The sequence below is a fragment of the Ambystoma mexicanum genome, unplaced genomic scaffold, assembly GCF_040938575.1.
Source record: "Ambystoma mexicanum isolate Mex_15411 unplaced genomic scaffold, UKY_AmexF1_1 Mex_scaf10, whole genome shotgun sequence".
NCBI lineage: Eukaryota > Metazoa > Chordata > Amphibia > Caudata > Ambystomatidae > Ambystoma > Ambystoma mexicanum.
Window position 1 is genome coordinate 67,501 of NW_027182325.1, and position 10,000 is coordinate 77,500.

Genomic DNA, 10,000 nt, shown 5'->3' on the forward strand with positions numbered 1-10,000 from the left:
AGGTCTAGCCGACTAGATGCTTAAAAGTACAAAACTCACTAGGCCCAGAGCCTACGGCCACACCACACTGAATGTGCCCGATCTCGGAAGCTAAGCAGGGTCAGGCCTAGTTAGTACCTGGATGGGAGACTGCCTGGGAATACCAGGTGCTGTAGGCTCTTTTGTGCTCCATGATTAGTAATTGCGCAACTTCTCAATTATTTTTCAAATTTGGTATGTTTCCAAAATAATTGTATCCCGTTTTATAGCGGAAATGTTGGACAACATCATGAGGGCTGGAGCTACCTTTTTACATAGAATTAGCATACAGGTAGTGTGTTCATGGGTAATAAATCGACTTTCACATGTAATGCAGTACAGAGAATATTGAGTCCTTCAAGAGGCATGAAAGAAAACCATTATTGTGTTGATTGTTCTCTCCACCTCCCTGCAACAGACACAGGATGGATGAATTAAAGTTATCCTACCAGACATAGGAGTCCTGAATGGGCCCACCAGTCTTATATATCTCGCCTGATCGAGCCTGATCGAGCGATGAGCGTGGTATCATGTTGCAAGTGGCTGCATGGCTTAGCTTACTAAATGCAAATGCATAAGAGTAATATTCTTAGCATTCCTAGAGCCTACGGCCACACCACACTGAATGCACCCGATCTCGTCTGATCTCGGAAGTTAAGCAGTGTCAGGCCTAGTTAGTACCTGGATGGGAGACCGCCTGGGAATACCAGGTGCTGTAGGCTTTTTTGTGCTCCAAGTTCAGGAAGTGAGCCCTTTCTCAATTGCCTTTTAAAACTGCAAGGTCTAGCCGACTAGATGCTTAAAAGTACAACACTCACTAGGCCCAGAGCCTACGGCCACACCACACTGAATGCGCCTGATCTCGTCTGATCTCAGAAGCTAAGCAGTGTCGGGCCTAGTTAGTACCTGGATGGGAGACCGCCTGGGAATACCAGGTGCTGTAGGCTTTTTTGTACTCCAAGTTCAGGAAGTGAGCCATTTCTCAATTGCCTTTCAAAACTGCAAGGTCTAGCCGACTAGATGCTTAAAAGTACAAAACTCACTAGGCCCAGAGCCTACGGCCACACCACACTGAATGCGCCCAATCTCGTCTGATCTCGGAAGCTAAGCAGTGTCGGGCCTAGTTAGTACCTGGATGGGAGACCACCTGGGAATACCAGGTGCTGTAGGCTTTTTTGTGCTCCAAGTTCAGGAAGTGAGCCATTTCACAATTGCCTTTCAAAACTGCAAGGTCTAGCCGACTAGATGCTTAAAAGTACAAACTCACTAGGTCCAGAGCCTACGGCCACACCACACTGAATGCGCCCGATCTCGGAAGCTAAGCAGGGTCGGGCCTAGTTAGTACCTGGATGGGAGACCGCCTGGGAATACCAGGTGCTGTAGGCTTTTTTGTGCTCCAAGTTCAGGAAGTGAGCCATTTCTCAATTGCCTTTCAAAATTGCAAGGTCTAGCTGACTAGATGCTTAAAAGTACAAAACTCACTAGGCCCAGAGCCTACGGCCACACCACACTGATTGCGCCCGATCTCGTCTGATCTCGGAAGCTAAGCAGTGTCGGGCCTCGTTAGTACCTGGATGGGAGACCGCCTGGGAATACCAGGTGCTGTAGGCTTTTTTGTGCTCCAAGTTCAGGAAGTGAGCCATTTCTCAATTGCCTTTCAAAACTGCAAGGTCTAGCTGACTAGATGCTTAAAAGTACAAAACTCACTAGGCCCAGAGCCTACGGCCACACCACACTGATTGTGCCCGATCTCGTCTGATCTCGGAAGCTAAGCAGTGTTGGGCCTAGTTAGTACCTGGATGGGAGACCACCTGGGAATACCAGGTGCTGTAGGCTTTTTTGTGCTCCAAGTTCAGGAAGTGAGCCATTTCACAATTGCCTTTCAAAACTGCAAGGTCTAGCCGACTAGATGCTTAAAAGTACAAAACTCACTAGGCCCAGAGCCTACGGCCACACCACACTGAATGCGCCCGATCTCGGAAGCTAAGCAGGGTCAGGCCTAGTTAGTACCTGGATGGGAGACTGCCTGGGAATACCAGGTGCTGTAGGCTTTTTTGTGCTCCATGATTAGTAATTGCGCAACTTCTCAATTATTTTTCAAATTTGGTATGTTTCCAAAATAATTGTATCCCGTTTTATAGCGGAAATGTTGGACAACATCATGAGGGCTGGAGCTACCTTTTTACATAGAATTAGCATACAGTTAGTGTGTTCATGGGTAATAAATCGACTTTCACATGTAATGCAGTACAGAGAATATTGAGTCCTTCAAGAGGCATGAAAGAAAACCATTATTGTGTTGATTGTTCTCTCCACCTCCCTGCAACAGACACAGGATGGATGAATTAAAGTTATCCTACCAGACATAGGAGTCCTGAATGGGCCCACCAGTCTTATATATCTCGCCTGATCGAGCCTGATCGAGCGATGAGCGTGGTATCATGTTGCAAGTGGCTGCATGGCTTAGCTTACTAAATGCAAATGCATAAGAGTAATATTCTTAGCATTCCTAGAGCCTACGGCCACACCACACTGAATGCACCCGATCTCAACTGATCTCGGAAGTTAAGCAGTGTCAGGCCTAGTTAGTACCTGGATGGGAGACCGCCTGGGAATACCAGGTGCTGTAGGCTTTTTTGTGCTCCAAGTTCAGGAAGTGAGCCCTTTCTCAATTGCCTTTTAAAACTGCAAGGTCTAGCCGACTAGATGCTTAAAAGTACAAAACTCACTAGGCCCAGAGCCTACGGCCACACCACACTGAATGTGCCTGATCTCGTCTGATCTCAGAAGCTAAGCAGTGTCGGGCCTAGTTAGTACCTGGATAGAAGACCGCCTGGGAATACCAGGTGCTGTAGGCTTTTTTGTACTCCAAGTTCAGGAAGTGAGCCATTTCTCAATTGCCTTTCAAAACTGCAAGGTCTAGCCGACTAGATGCTTAAAAGTACAAAACTCACAAGAACCAGAGCCTACGGCCACACCACACTGAATGCGCCCGATCTCGTCTGATCTCGGAAGCTAAGCAGTGTCGGGCCTCGTTAGTACCTGGATGGGAGACTGCCTGGGAATACCAGGTGCTGTAGGCTTTTTTGTGCTCCAAGTTCAGGAAGTGAGCCATTTCTCAATTGCCTTTCAAAACTGCAAGGTCTAGCTGACTAGATGCTTAAAAGTACAAAACTCACTAGGCCCAGAGCCTACGGCCACACCACACTGATTGCGCCCGATCTCGTCTGATCTCGGAAGCTAAGCAGTGTCGGGCCTAGTTAGTACCTGGATGGGAGACCACCTGGGAATACCAGGTGCTGTAGGCTTTTTTGTGCTCCAAGTTCAGGAAGTGAGCCATTTCACAATTCCCTTTCAAAACTGCAAGGTCTAGCCGACTAGATGCTTAAAAGTACAAAACTCACTAGGCCCAGAGCCTACGGCCACACCACACTGAATGTGCCCGATCTCGGAAGCTAAGCAGGGTCAGGCCTAGTTAGTACCTGGATGGGAGACTGCCTGGGAATACCAGGTGCTGTAGGCTCTTTTGTGCTCCATGATTAGTAATTGCGCAACTTCTCAATTATTTTTCAAATTTGGTATGTTTCCAAAATAATTGTATCCCGTTTTATAGCGGAAATGTTGGACAACATCATGAGGGCTGGAGCTACCTTTTTACATAGAATTAGCATACAGGTAGTGTGTTCATGGGTAATAAATCGACTTTCACATGTAATGCAGTACAGAGAATATTGAGTCCTTCAAGAGGCATGAAAGAAAACCATTATTGTGTTGATTGTTCTCTCCACCTCCCTGCAACAGACACAGGATGGATGAATTAAAGTTATCCTACCAGACATAGGAGTCCTGAATGGGCCCACCAGTCTTATATATCTCGCCTGATCGAGCCTGATCGAGCGATGAGCGTGGTATCATGTTGCAAGTGGCTGCATGGCTTAGCTTACTAAATGCAAATGCATAAGAGTAATATTCTTAGCATTCCTAGAGCCTACGGCCACACCACACTGAATGCACCCGATCTCGTCTGATCTCGGAAGTTAAGCAGTGTCAGGCCTAGTTAGTACCTGGATGGGAGACCGCCTGGGAATACCAGGTGCTGTAGGCTTTTTTGTGCTCCAAGTTCAGGAAGTGAGCCCTTTCTCAATTGCCTTTTAAAACTGCAAGGTCTAGCCGACTAGATGCTTAAAAGTACAACACTCACTAGGCCCAGAGCCTACGGCCACACCACACTGAATGCGCCTGATCTCGTCTGATCTCAGAAGCTAAGCAGTGTCGGGCCTAGTTAGTACCTGGATGGGAGACCGCCTGGGAATACCAGGTGCTGTAGGCTTTTTTGTACTCCAAGTTCAGGAAGTGAGCCATTTCTCAATTGCCTTTCAAAACTGCAAGGTCTAGCCGACTAGATGCTTAAAAGTACAAAACTCACTAGGCCCAGAGCCTACGGCCACACCACACTGAATGCGCCCAATCTCGTCTGATCTCGGAAGCTAAGCAGTGTCGGGCCTAGTTAGTACCTGGATGGGAGACCACCTGGGAATACCAGGTGCTGTGGGCTTTTTTGTGCTCCAAGTTCAGGAAGTGAGCCATTTCACAATTGCCTTTCAAAACTGCAAGGTCTAGCCGACTAGATGCTTAAAAGTACAAACTCACTAGGCCCAGAGCCTACGGCCACACCACACTGAATGCGCCCGATCTCGGAAGCTAAGCAGGGTCGGGCCTAGTTAGTACCTGGATGGGAGACCGCCTGGGAATACCAGGTGCTGTAGGCTTTTTTGTGCTCCAAGTTCAGGAAGTGAGCCATTTCTCAATTGCCTTTCAAAATTGCAAGGTCTAGCTGACTAGATGCTTAAAAGTACAAAACTCACTAGGCCCAGAGCCTACGGCCACACCACACTGATTGCGCCCGATCTCGTCTGATCTTGGAAGCTAAGCAGTGTCGGGCCTCGTTAGTACCTGGATGGGAGACCGCCTGGGAATACCAGGTGCTGTAGGCTTTTTTGTGCTCCAAGTTCAGGAAGTGAGCCATTTCTCAATTGCCTTTCAAAACTGCAAGGTCTAGCTGACTAGATGCTTAAAAGTACAAAACTCACTAGGCCCAGAGCCTACGGCCACACCACACTGATTGCGCCCGATCTCGTCTGATCTCGGAAGCTAAGCAGTGTCGGGCCTAGTTAGTACCTGGATGGGAGACCACCTGGGAATACCAGGTGCTGTAGGCTTTTTTGTGCTCCAAGTTCAGGAAGTGAGCCATTTCACAATTGCCTTTCAAAACTGCAAGGTCTAGCCGACTAGATGCTTAAAAGTACAAAACTCACTAGGCCCAGAGCCTACGGCCACACCACACTGAATGCGCCCGATCTCGGAAGCTAAGCAGGGTCAGGCCTAGTTAGTACCTGGATGGGAGACTGCCTGGGAATACCAGGTGCTGTAGGCTTTTTTGTGCTCCATGATTAGTAATTGCGCAACTTCTCAATTATTTTTCAAATTTGGTATGTTTCCAAAATAATTGTATCCCGTTTTATAGCGGAAATGTTGGACAACATCATGAGGGCTGGAGCTACCTTTTTACATAGAATTAGCATACAGGTAGTGTGTTCATGGGTAATAAATCGACTTTCACATGTAATGCAGTACAGAGAATATTGAGTCCTTCAAGAGGCATGAAAGAAAACCATTATTGTGTTGATTGTTCTCTCCACCTCCCTGCAACAGACACAGGATGGATGAATTAAAGTTATCCTACCAGACATAGGAGTCCTGAATGGGCCCACCAGTCTTATATATCTCGCCTGATCGAGCCTGATCGAGCGATGAGCGTGGTATCATGTTGCAAGTGGCTGCATGGCTTAGCTTACTAAATGCAAATGCATAAGAGTAATATTCTTAGCATTCCTAGAGCCTACGGCCACACCACACTGAATGCACCCGATCTCGACTGATCTCGGAAGTTAAGCAGTGTCAGGCCTAGTTAGTACCTGGATGGGAGACCGCCTGGGAATACCAGGTGCTGTAGGCTTTTTTGTGCTCCAAGTTCAGGAAGTGAGCCCTTTCTCAATTGCCTTTTAAAACTGCAAGGTCTAGCCGACTAGATGCTTAAAAGTACAAAACTCACTAGGCCCAGAGCCTACGGCCACACCACACTGAATGTGCCTGATCTCGTCTGATCTCAGAAGCTAAGCAGTGTCGGGCCTAGTTAGTACCTGGATGGAAGACCGCCTGGGAATACCAGGTGCTGTAGGCTTTTTTGTACTCCAAGTTCAGGAAGTGAGCCATTTCTCAATTGCCTTTCAAAACTGCAAGGTCTAGCCGACTAGATGCTTAAAAGTACAAAACTCACAAGAACCAGAGCCTACGGCCACAGCACACTGAATGCGCCCGATCTCGTCTGATCTCGGAAGCTAAGCAGTGTCGGGCCTCGTTAGTACCTGGATGGGAGACCGCCTGGGAATACCAGGTGCTGTAGGCTTTTTTGTGCTCCAAGTTCAGGAAGTGAGCCATTTCTCAATTGCCTTTCAAAACTGCAAGGTCTAGCTGACTAGATGCTTAAAAGTACAAAACTCACTAGGCCCAGAGCCTACGGCCACACCACACTGATTGCGCCCGATCTCGTCTGATCTCGGAAGCTAAGCAGTGTCAGGCCTAGTTAGTACCTGGATGGGAGACCACCTGGGAATACCAGGTGCTGTAGGCTTTTTTGTGCTCCAAGTTCAGGAAGTGAGCCATTTCTCAATTGCCTTTCAAAACTGCAAGGTCTAGCCGACTAGATGCTTAAAAGTACAAAACTCACTAAGCCCAGAGCCTACGGCCACACCACACTGAATGCGCCCGATCTCGTCTGATCTCGGAAGCTAAGCAGTGTCGGGCCTAGTTAGTACCTGGATGGGAGACCACCTGGGAATACCAGGTGCTGTAGGCTTTTTTGTGCTCCAAGTTCAGGAAGTGAGCCATTTCACAATTCCCTTTCAAAACTGCAAGGTCTAGCCGACTAGATGCTTAAAAGTACAAAACTCACTAGGCCCAGAGCCTACGGCCACACCACACTGAATGTGCCCGATCTCGGAAGCTAAGCAGGGTCAGGCCTAGTTAGTACCTGGATGGGAGACTGCCTGGGAATACCAGGTGCTGTAGGCTCTTTTGTGCTCCATGATTAGTAATTGCGCAACTTCTCAATTATTTTTCAAATTTGGTATGTTTCCAAAATAATTGTATCCCGTTTTATAGCGGAAATGTTGGACAACATCATGAGGGCTGGAGCTACCTTTTTACATAGAATTAGCATACAGGTAGTGTGTTCATGGGTAATAAATCGACTTTCACATGTAATGCAGTACAGAGAATATTGAGTCCTTCAAGAGGCATGAAAGAAAACCATTATTGTGTTGATTGTTCTCTCCACCTCCCTGCAACAGACACAGGATGGATGAATTAAAGTTATCCTACCAGACATAGGAGTCCTGAATGGGCCCACCAGTCTTATATATCTCGCCTGATCGAGCCTGATCGAGCGATGAGCGTGGTATCATGTTGCAAGTGGCTGCATGGCTTAGCTTACTAAATGCAAATGCATAAGAGTAATATTCTTAGCATTCCTAGAGCCTACGGCCACACCACACTGAATGCACCCGATCTCGTCTGATCTCGGAAGTTAAGCAGTGTCAGGCCTAGTTAGTACCTGGATGGGAGACCGCCTGGGAATACCAGGTGCTGTAGGCTTTTTTGTGCTCCAAGTTCAGGAAGTGAGCCCTTTCTCAATTGCCTTTTAAAACTGCAAGGTCTAGCCGACTAGATGCTTAAAAGTACAACACTCACTAGGCCCAGAGCCTACGGCCACACCACACTGAATGCGCCTGATCTCGTCTGATCTCAGAAGCTAAGCAGTGTCGGGCCTAGTTAGTACCTGGATGGGAGACCGCCTGGGAATACCAGGTGCTGTAGGCTTTTTTGTACTCCAAGTTCAGGAAGTGAGCCATTTCTCAATTGCCTTTCAAAACTGCAAGGTCTAGCCGACTAGATGCTTAAAAGTACAAAACTCACTAGGCCCAGAGCCTACGGCCACACCACACTGAATGCGCCCAATCTCGTCTGATCTCGGAAGCTAAGCAGTGTCGGGCCTAGTTAGTACCTGGATGGGAGACCACCTGGGAATACCAGGTGCTGTAGGCTTTTTTGTGCTCCAAGTTCAGGAAGTGAGCCATTTCACAATTGCCTTTCAAAACTGCAAGGTCTAGCCGACTAGATGCTTAAAAGTACAAACTCACTAGGCCCAGAGCCTACGGCCACACCACACTGAATGCGCCCGATCTCGGAAGCTAAGCAGGGTCGGGCCTAGTTAGTACCTGGATGGGAGACCGCCTGGGAATACCAGGTGCTGTAGGCTTTTTTGTGCTCCAAGTTCAGGAAGTGAGCCATTTCTCAATTGCCTTTCAAAATTGCAAGGTCTAGCTGACTAGATGCTTAAAAGTACAAAACTCACTAGGCCCAGAGCCTACGGCCACACCACACTGATTGCGCCCGATCTCGTCTGATCTCGGAAGCTAAGCAGTGTCGGGCCTAGTTAGTACCTGGATGGGAGACCACCTGGGAATACCAGGTTCTGTAGGCTTTTTTGTGCTCCAAGTTCAGGAAGTGAGCCATTTCACAATTGCCTTTCAAAACTGCAAGGTCTAGCCGACTAGATGCTTAAAAGTACAAAACTCACTAGGCCCAGAGCCTACGGCCACACCACACTGAATGCGCCCGATCTCGGAAGCTAAGCAGGGTCAGGCCTAGTTAGTACCTGGATGGGAGACTGCCTGGGAATACCAGGTGCTGTAGGCTTTTTTGTGCTCCATGATTAGTAATTGCGCAACTTCTCAATTATTTTTCAAATTTGGTATGTTTCCAAAATAATTGTATCCCGTTTTATAGCGGAAATGTTGGACAACATCATGAGGGCTGGAGCTACCTTTTTACATAGAATTAGCATACAGGTAGTGTGTTCATGGGTAATAAATCGACTTTCACATGTAATGCAGTACAGAGAATATTGAGTCCTTCAAGAGGCATGAAAGAAAACCATTATTGTGTTGATTGTTCTCTCCACCTCCCTGCAACAGACACAGGATGGATGAATTAAAGTTATCCTACCAGACATAGGAGCCCTGAATGGGCCCACCAGTCTTATATATCTCGCCTGATGTTGCAAGTGGCTGCATGGCTTAGCTTACTAAATGCAAATGCATAAGAGTAATATTCTTAGCATTCCTAGAGCCTACGGCCACACCACACTGAATGCACCCGATCTCGACTGATCTCGGAAGTTAAGCAGTGTCAGGCCAAGTTAGTACCTGGATGGGAGACCGCCTGGGAATACCAGGTGCTGTAGGCTTTTTTGTGCTCCAAGTTCAGGAAGTGAGCCCTTTCTCAATTGCCTTTTAAAACTGCAAGGTCTAGCCGACTAGATGCTTAAAAGTACAAAACTCACTAGGCCCAGAGCCTACGGCCACACCACACTGAATGTGCCTGATCTCGGAAGCTAAGCAGGGTCAGGCCTAGTTAGTACCTGGATGGGAGACTGCCTGGGAATACCAGGTGCTGTAGGCTTTTTTGTGCTCCATGATTAGTAATTGCGCAACTTCTCAATTATTTTTCAAATTTGGTATGTTTCCAAAATAATTGTATCCCGTTTTATAGCGGAAATGTTGGACAACATCATGAGGGCTGGAGCTACCTTTTTACATAGAATTAGCATACAGGTAGTGTGTTCATGGGTAATAAATCGACTTTCACATGTAATGCAGTACAGAGAATATTGAGTCCTTCAAGAGGCATGAAAGAAAACCATTATTGTGTTGATTGTTCTCTCCACCTCCCTGCAACAGACACAGGATGGATGAATTAAAGTTATCCTACCAGACATAGGAGTCCTGAATGGGCCCACCAGTCTTATATATCTCGCCTGATCGAGCCTGATCGAGCGATGAGCGTGGTATCATGTTGCAAG

At 47.4% G+C, this 10,000-nt stretch overlaps 24 non-coding genes and 10 pseudogenes across 24 annotated transcripts; all 34 read left to right on the forward strand.

The window, feature by feature from the left end:
• Positions 1-49: 49 nt before the first annotated feature.
• Positions 50-158, forward strand: LOC138545883 (5S ribosomal RNA; annotated as a pseudogene).
• Positions 159-621: 463 nt separating this feature from the next.
• On the forward strand, positions 622-740 carry LOC138548630 (5S ribosomal RNA). The gene has a single exon (XR_011292424.1). It is a non-coding gene; the product is annotated as a 5S ribosomal RNA (ribosomal RNA).
• Positions 741-846: 106 nt separating this feature from the next.
• Positions 847-965, forward strand: LOC138538326 (5S ribosomal RNA). The gene has a single exon (XR_011286431.1). It is a non-coding gene; the product is annotated as a 5S ribosomal RNA (ribosomal RNA).
• A 106-nt stretch (positions 966-1,071) lies between these two features.
• Positions 1,072-1,190, forward strand: LOC138537637 (5S ribosomal RNA). Its single transcript, XR_011285766.1, has one exon. It is a non-coding gene; the product is annotated as a 5S ribosomal RNA (ribosomal RNA).
• A 105-nt stretch (positions 1,191-1,295) lies between these two features.
• On the forward strand, positions 1,296-1,404 carry LOC138542784 (5S ribosomal RNA; annotated as a pseudogene).
• A 106-nt stretch (positions 1,405-1,510) lies between these two features.
• On the forward strand, positions 1,511-1,629 carry LOC138536795 (5S ribosomal RNA). Its single transcript, XR_011284958.1, has one exon. It is a non-coding gene; the product is annotated as a 5S ribosomal RNA (ribosomal RNA).
• Positions 1,630-1,735: 106 nt separating this feature from the next.
• LOC138549469 (5S ribosomal RNA) lies at positions 1,736-1,854 on the forward strand. The gene has a single exon (XR_011293252.1). It is a non-coding gene; the product is annotated as a 5S ribosomal RNA (ribosomal RNA).
• A 106-nt stretch (positions 1,855-1,960) lies between these two features.
• LOC138544854 (5S ribosomal RNA) lies at positions 1,961-2,069 on the forward strand (annotated as a pseudogene).
• A 463-nt stretch (positions 2,070-2,532) lies between these two features.
• On the forward strand, positions 2,533-2,651 carry LOC138537238 (5S ribosomal RNA). The gene has a single exon (XR_011285380.1). It is a non-coding gene; the product is annotated as a 5S ribosomal RNA (ribosomal RNA).
• A 106-nt stretch (positions 2,652-2,757) lies between these two features.
• On the forward strand, positions 2,758-2,876 carry LOC138542132 (5S ribosomal RNA). The gene has a single exon (XR_011290120.1). It is a non-coding gene; the product is annotated as a 5S ribosomal RNA (ribosomal RNA).
• A 106-nt stretch (positions 2,877-2,982) lies between these two features.
• Positions 2,983-3,101, forward strand: LOC138540412 (5S ribosomal RNA). The gene has a single exon (XR_011288461.1). It is a non-coding gene; the product is annotated as a 5S ribosomal RNA (ribosomal RNA).
• A 106-nt stretch (positions 3,102-3,207) lies between these two features.
• Positions 3,208-3,326, forward strand: LOC138547263 (5S ribosomal RNA). Its single transcript, XR_011291110.1, has one exon. It is a non-coding gene; the product is annotated as a 5S ribosomal RNA (ribosomal RNA).
• Positions 3,327-3,432: 106 nt separating this feature from the next.
• On the forward strand, positions 3,433-3,541 carry LOC138545884 (5S ribosomal RNA; annotated as a pseudogene).
• Positions 3,542-4,004: 463 nt separating this feature from the next.
• On the forward strand, positions 4,005-4,123 carry LOC138548631 (5S ribosomal RNA). Its single transcript, XR_011292425.1, has one exon. It is a non-coding gene; the product is annotated as a 5S ribosomal RNA (ribosomal RNA).
• Positions 4,124-4,229: 106 nt separating this feature from the next.
• On the forward strand, positions 4,230-4,348 carry LOC138538338 (5S ribosomal RNA). Its single transcript, XR_011286442.1, has one exon. It is a non-coding gene; the product is annotated as a 5S ribosomal RNA (ribosomal RNA).
• A 106-nt stretch (positions 4,349-4,454) lies between these two features.
• On the forward strand, positions 4,455-4,573 carry LOC138541101 (5S ribosomal RNA). Its single transcript, XR_011289116.1, has one exon. It is a non-coding gene; the product is annotated as a 5S ribosomal RNA (ribosomal RNA).
• A 105-nt stretch (positions 4,574-4,678) lies between these two features.
• On the forward strand, positions 4,679-4,787 carry LOC138542785 (5S ribosomal RNA; annotated as a pseudogene).
• Positions 4,788-4,893: 106 nt separating this feature from the next.
• LOC138541284 (5S ribosomal RNA) lies at positions 4,894-5,012 on the forward strand. The gene has a single exon (XR_011289293.1). It is a non-coding gene; the product is annotated as a 5S ribosomal RNA (ribosomal RNA).
• A 106-nt stretch (positions 5,013-5,118) lies between these two features.
• On the forward strand, positions 5,119-5,237 carry LOC138547264 (5S ribosomal RNA). The gene has a single exon (XR_011291111.1). It is a non-coding gene; the product is annotated as a 5S ribosomal RNA (ribosomal RNA).
• A 106-nt stretch (positions 5,238-5,343) lies between these two features.
• Positions 5,344-5,452, forward strand: LOC138544855 (5S ribosomal RNA; annotated as a pseudogene).
• A 463-nt stretch (positions 5,453-5,915) lies between these two features.
• LOC138538013 (5S ribosomal RNA) lies at positions 5,916-6,034 on the forward strand. Its single transcript, XR_011286128.1, has one exon. It is a non-coding gene; the product is annotated as a 5S ribosomal RNA (ribosomal RNA).
• Positions 6,035-6,140: 106 nt separating this feature from the next.
• Positions 6,141-6,259, forward strand: LOC138539252 (5S ribosomal RNA). Its single transcript, XR_011287325.1, has one exon. It is a non-coding gene; the product is annotated as a 5S ribosomal RNA (ribosomal RNA).
• Positions 6,260-6,365: 106 nt separating this feature from the next.
• LOC138541451 (5S ribosomal RNA) lies at positions 6,366-6,484 on the forward strand. Its single transcript, XR_011289457.1, has one exon. It is a non-coding gene; the product is annotated as a 5S ribosomal RNA (ribosomal RNA).
• Positions 6,485-6,590: 106 nt separating this feature from the next.
• LOC138539128 (5S ribosomal RNA) lies at positions 6,591-6,709 on the forward strand. Its single transcript, XR_011287206.1, has one exon. It is a non-coding gene; the product is annotated as a 5S ribosomal RNA (ribosomal RNA).
• Positions 6,710-6,815: 106 nt separating this feature from the next.
• Positions 6,816-6,934, forward strand: LOC138540592 (5S ribosomal RNA). The gene has a single exon (XR_011288635.1). It is a non-coding gene; the product is annotated as a 5S ribosomal RNA (ribosomal RNA).
• A 106-nt stretch (positions 6,935-7,040) lies between these two features.
• LOC138545885 (5S ribosomal RNA) lies at positions 7,041-7,149 on the forward strand (annotated as a pseudogene).
• A 463-nt stretch (positions 7,150-7,612) lies between these two features.
• Positions 7,613-7,731, forward strand: LOC138548632 (5S ribosomal RNA). Its single transcript, XR_011292426.1, has one exon. It is a non-coding gene; the product is annotated as a 5S ribosomal RNA (ribosomal RNA).
• Positions 7,732-7,837: 106 nt separating this feature from the next.
• LOC138538349 (5S ribosomal RNA) lies at positions 7,838-7,956 on the forward strand. The gene has a single exon (XR_011286453.1). It is a non-coding gene; the product is annotated as a 5S ribosomal RNA (ribosomal RNA).
• Positions 7,957-8,062: 106 nt separating this feature from the next.
• Positions 8,063-8,181, forward strand: LOC138537638 (5S ribosomal RNA). Its single transcript, XR_011285767.1, has one exon. It is a non-coding gene; the product is annotated as a 5S ribosomal RNA (ribosomal RNA).
• Positions 8,182-8,286: 105 nt separating this feature from the next.
• LOC138542787 (5S ribosomal RNA) lies at positions 8,287-8,395 on the forward strand (annotated as a pseudogene).
• A 106-nt stretch (positions 8,396-8,501) lies between these two features.
• On the forward strand, positions 8,502-8,620 carry LOC138540512 (5S ribosomal RNA). The gene has a single exon (XR_011288557.1). It is a non-coding gene; the product is annotated as a 5S ribosomal RNA (ribosomal RNA).
• A 106-nt stretch (positions 8,621-8,726) lies between these two features.
• On the forward strand, positions 8,727-8,835 carry LOC138544856 (5S ribosomal RNA; annotated as a pseudogene).
• A 431-nt stretch (positions 8,836-9,266) lies between these two features.
• Positions 9,267-9,385, forward strand: LOC138537627 (5S ribosomal RNA). Its single transcript, XR_011285757.1, has one exon. It is a non-coding gene; the product is annotated as a 5S ribosomal RNA (ribosomal RNA).
• Positions 9,386-9,491: 106 nt separating this feature from the next.
• LOC138546988 (5S ribosomal RNA) lies at positions 9,492-9,600 on the forward strand (annotated as a pseudogene).
• Positions 9,601-10,000: the final 400 nt, after the last annotated feature.